This window comes from Miscanthus floridulus, chromosome 4 (assembly GCF_019320115.1).
Source record: "Miscanthus floridulus cultivar M001 chromosome 4, ASM1932011v1, whole genome shotgun sequence".
NCBI classification, from domain to species: Eukaryota; Viridiplantae; Streptophyta; class Magnoliopsida; order Poales; family Poaceae; genus Miscanthus; species Miscanthus floridulus.
In genome coordinates this window covers 109270997-109276759 of record NC_089583.1, presented here as the reverse complement: position 1 = coordinate 109276759, position 5763 = coordinate 109270997, and the positions used below count along the sequence as shown (strand labels likewise).

At 42.5% G+C, this 5763-nt stretch overlaps 1 pseudogene; it reads left to right on the top strand.

The window, feature by feature from the left end:
• Nucleotides 1–2199: 2199 nt before the first annotated feature.
• LOC136549059 (probable 2' cyclic ADP-D-ribose synthase BdTIR) lies at nt 2200–3121 on the top strand (annotated as a pseudogene).
• The last annotated feature ends 2642 nt before the right edge of the window (nt 3122–5763 follow it).

The window sequence follows — 5763 nt, the reverse complement described above, 5'->3', positions numbered from 1 at the left end:
TAGATGGTGGCATATACATACTGGTGCATATCTCACCAAATTTAAAACATTCATCTAGAAGACTAAACGTCACCAAAATAATAGGGAAATAAAGTACCATCGATTTTAATGATCATACAACAGTAATATTTCTCTAATATTAAACAGGATTAGTTTTTTTCTTTATTTGTTTGAGTTCTATCATTTTCTTGTGATTAAAGTCCCTATGGATTCTTCATCCATCAGCCCCCCCCCCCCCCCCCCCCCCCTCCTTTGATTGATTGTAACTGGGACCTGAATCCAAACCAGATGAGATAGAAGCCCATCCCGTGAAGAACACAAACAGAGTAAAATAAAAATCTCACTAAACTGGAAACAAACTAAATAGTCTTGCTAAAACACAATAAATACATATATCTAATTTCAAAATTAAAATATTGAGTATCTATTCCCACACAAATTGAGAAAGCGAAATTAGCTACTAAGGATTATTTGGTAAATAACAATAATAAATAGCTAAATTTAGAATAAAAATGATGTTCGACTTGGTAAAATTTGTATAGTCACAAGATTGGACTGGAAAAAAAGAGAGGAGACAGAGACGATGATAGCTTCAAGCCAAAGAATTAACCAACAATATCTTTATGGATTTCGTATGGAATATCCTAGTGGGGGCGCATTTTGAAGGACAGCTGCAATGAAACAAGCTATTTGAAAACACTGAATGTTACAGTAAAAAGCTAGCTACCCATGCTATATATTTGCGTGGGAACCTTGCTATCTTATTCAATTTTTAACGAATTTAAAATAATCCATGCTTATTTGAAACCCGTCACATCTCTCTCTATTTGTTCTACGTAACAATTGAGTCTCTGGTCTCACACTCACATGTATAGTAATCCAAAGGAAATTGGACGACAACATACAGACAAAGCAGTGGCAAAACTCAGTCATGTTCCGAAATGGAAAAATGCAGTTACTCCGACTGTGTGCTGACAACGATTTTTTGGTGCGCCTTTTCTGCACCTTTTTCATCCAATCTATTATCTCATCAGCCATGACACACACATATATATAGTCTCCCTACCACAGCTAGCCGTCAGAGCTTGGAACAAGCGTTTCACTGTAGCGATCGAGTCAAAAGCTACCTTGGCAAGACGATTACATCAAACGAGATAAGCCAACCGGGGTTTAATTTGACTGCGCTTTTGACGCCTTAGAGGGGGGAAAAAGAAACGAAGGCAGTACGGAACAGCTCTCGGTCACAACCGCTTCTGTCAATGTTGGAGTCGAGCAGCGCGCATCGATCGTCACCGCCTCCGTTGCATCACCAAGAAATCTACGTGGACTATTCCCACAATAATCCATCTGCATTGTCGCCGTCAGATCGAGAGAGTCTAGCATCCCTTCACATCAGTAAAAAAAATTAATCCTTTTCGCGTACGGCACACCAAGAATTCACAGAGCCGGCAGCAGCTAGCGGAAAGCCCAGACGGAAACGGGTACGAGGTGCGCTGGTGTGGAGGTGGGAGTTGAATGCCTCAACAGGCAACAACAGCGAGCTGCCGAGGAGAGTCCAACCGCGCGGAAGGCGCTCGCGTCTTTGAAGGGGTCGTCTTCGATCGGGGAGCCTCGTCGATGGGTTTTGGAGACCCGGCCCAACCCATATATTATACTGGGCAAAATCCAATGCAAATGCTGTCTCCGGTCCACGTGCAGTACAGGCTGAAATTTCAAACCGAGGAATTCGGACGACGATCGTAGGCAGCGTGGCTGCGAATGTGCAAGCAGTCGAAGGGTCCAGCACCGAGCTTCCTTGGGGCAGGAGGAACCCTCTTTGAAATTCAACAGCTCTTAACCGATCCGATCCCTATAAGAACAGACCCGTTCCAGCAGCTGCACTGCACATCGGCAAAGAGCTCTAGTAGCGCCATAGACGACGACGATCGATCGCGATCGTTCATCAATTTCACTTCTCGACCGATCTGAGAGAGCAGCGCAGCTGCATACTAGCAATCTCAATCGGCTCCGGATCCAAGTCTCCGACAGCACGCACGCACGTACGCCGATCTCGGCCTCTCGACGTGCTTTCATCACACGATCGTCGGTCGATCGAGGCCCTCGGTCACACTCCTCCCAGCCCTAGCTACATTCCAAAAACCGGCGAGGAAGGAATTCACACAGCTTCATTCTCCGGCCCGCCCGCATTCCGTCAATCCAATGGCGTCATCCGCACTACCGCCACAGAGGTCGTCCGCCGTGATCAGCGACGACTGCGGCATCGCATCGCTGCTAAACGCATCGGCGGAGGCGGCGATGGGGAACACCGAGCTCGCCGAGCGGTGGGCGACGCGGCGCGTCGACGACGAGAGGCCCGCGGCGCCCAAGGAGTACGACGTGTTCATCAACCACCGCGGGGTGGACACCAAGCACAACGTGGCGCGCCTCCTGTACGACCGCCTCGAGCACCTCAGCGGGGGGCGGGTCCGCTCCTTCCTGGACAGCAAGTCCATGCGCCCCGGCGACAGGCTCCATGAGAGCATCAACGAGGGCATCAGACAGTGCAGGGTCGCCGTGGTCATTTTCTCCCCGCAGCTACTTCGGACTCCGACTTCTGCCTCCACGAGCTCGCCAACATCGTGGAGTCACGCAAGCTCCTCATCCCCATCTTCTACGGCATCAAGCCCACGGAGCTCATCCTGCGGCAGGAGGTGCTCGACTCCCAAGCAAACACGACCCGGGACATCGAGCGCTTCAGGATCGCTCTCAAGGAGGCCAAGTACACCGTCGGACTCACCCACGACCCCGCCAAAGAGTACGTGTGCCCGCCCTTTCATTTGCAACTCCATCTCCAATTCTCCATGCACGCGCCATTGACATTATTCAGGCACTCACTGACTCACCTCGTCCTCTAGCTAGCCTCAGCTCTGACCTCAGCGTGCATGCATTTTATTTTATATATATATGAACGCATGCAATGATGCAACTAGCTTTGAACTGACTCCATCTTTCTGCAATGGCGATCTGCAGTGACTTGGCGGACCTGGTGTTAACGGCAGCGAACGCGGTGATGGAGAGGATTCAAGAAATGGAACAGCGCCTGCAGCCACAACGCCGCCAGATGATCGTTTCGAGGCTGTGAATTTTTGAACGGAGCATCGGCTACTATTCAGACCAGCTTCTTCTCGAAGCGATGGCCTGCATTTCATTACTTTTTTTTTCATTAACAGGGAGGGGATTGGTTCATTTCATTACTTTTTTTCATTGTAATAATGAAAATTTAGAGGTTTTGGTCTCAATTTTGGTAAACTTGGGGCGGTAGTATGTAGAATAAGCTATTACACGACTGACCATAAAACAGTCCTCCGAAGATGTGGCTTTGCAAATAATTACCGCCACTCATGTACATGTAGAAAAAATAAAATAAAACTGTATGTCAGATGATTAAAGACATTTTTTGCATACTGCTGTTGCAGTGTGTCTATCTGACTCGTTGCATGGCGGTGTTGGATTCATCAACGTCTTTGTCTCACTCATTTTCCTCGCTAATGTGGCCTCTGGCTACATGTGGGTATATATCTTCACGTCTTTTCTCTATTTCCCTTTTTCTTTTCGGTGTGTTGGCAACTTAGCATGGATGGTTCAAACTTGAAAGAGTGGTATTATGTTTCACATTTTAACCTATTCACCGTGGCAATGGGTATATGTCAGCTACATTCCAAATAAGATCATTTTAGCTACGTGTATGAGTTACGTATATGCGCACGTAGCTGCATTCCAAAGAAAAATTCATATATGTTTGTGTTGGTACAACTCTCACCTAGTCAGTTGTATCATGCATATATATTGTATGCTAGAGGGCTTACTGTGTGTGCTTTGAACCATGCCATCGATGCAAACATATTACATTTGCTCAAGTTTACAGAGTACTCATGGAAATCATATAATGCATCATATCTTAACAATAGGGGGAAAAATCATTATTTGTTTGTTTACAACCGTACAGTGGATAATTAAGTACATCTTAATTTAGGAACATGACAGTGTATATATTTTCTATTAGTTTATATATGTTGGCATCTTGTGTTATTTATTTTGAATTTGATATGCATATATGCATAGATAGATGGAATATATAATTGTTCTTACTAGTGCCTCATATATATGCAAATCCTCCAATACATGTTAAATTAAATGCAACTTTATTTATGAGTACGCACATGTGTGCATGAGAACTGAATTACAAGTAACTTTGTGAATCACCACATCTGATGTTCTTAGAATTATTTAACCAGAAAGTTCATTTGATATATATTCTCGCATTGGGCTGTGGATAGATTTAGGTGAGGTTGGACATCCTGTTTTGGTTGTGTTATTTGGGTCTGTGAATGATGTCTCTTTTTTCTTTAGTGAAGTGAGTCATCACATATGACTGCTGGCTGTGATTTTTTTTCTTAGTACAAACAAATGGACTTCTGCTTCTTGTATGACAAACTCAAGTAGGTACTCTCTGTCTCAAAATATAAGGCATGATTTAACTTGGTACGTCTTCAAAAACACACTTTGACCACTATTTTTTCTTATAATATACTCCCTCCATTCAAAATTATAATTGTTACGGCTTTTCTAGATATATAGTTCTCAGTATATATGCAGACATAATATGTATCTAGGTGCATAATAAAAACAACGTTTCTTGAAAAGGCAGAGTGACTTACAATTTAGAATGGAGGAAGTATAATTTATGGTAACAAAAGTTTGATCATTCCAAATACAAATGCAATAACCATTTTTGTAGTATAAACTTTGATATGATTAGACTAGTTATTTGTTAAAGATAGCAAAGTTTAAATTTTAAAATATATGCATGCCCTTGTATTTCAGGAGGGATGAAGTAATTATATATATTGTTATCTGGATCTAGTATGATAAATATGCAAATATAATGTGAAACAACAAAAGGTTTAAAGACTTCCCCAACATATTTTTTTGTTACTTATTTTACATTGTACCATGTGTATTTTTATGGACAGATATGGATAACATGTGTTGTATCCAATGTCCCAAATTTTATGAAATTAATTTATCTCATATATATCTGTTTTATTCTTTTAATGAATAGGTAATTTTCTGTTAGTTCCAATATTTTATAGAAAACGTATAGCTCTTTAGGTTCAAATGTTGGCTGCAAGAAACCAAGGATTTATGTTACTTAGTAGTAGCTTGGAAACTCTTTGCCTTCCATGGTAAAATTCATTGACTAGTAAATCGAAACCTTTTGATTTTCTTACTTGAACACTAAATCCGTACTCTCTATGTTTTAAATTGTAAATCGTTTTAGTTTTGCTCTAAGTCAAACTTGTCTAACTTGAATAGTTTTTTTAATATATTAACCTCTAAACTATCAAATAAATGCACTATCAAATATATTTAATGATGTATCTAGTGAATTGTGAGACCCAGCACAGCCAGTTGGGCCGGACCAATTTTGTGATACTGTAGCTTCAGGGGATACTGTAGTGGCAAGTTTAGTACCATACCTGGAAGCTGAGCCAAGTTAAAAGCCTAGACCTGGGAGGTTGTTAACTCCGGATCGATCATTTTGCACGAAGCGAGGACGAAAGCGCGAGAGAGTTAATTAGCAGGTGTGAGTTCATTCAACATGTAGAGTGGGCCTTAGCTGTTTTTCCGGGTCGGGGCGTTACAAATGATAGTCAGAGCCAACTCTCGCGGTTTCACGGTTGCGTTTGGTCTGGAAGCCTGGACAGGTTGTGCATGGCTCCT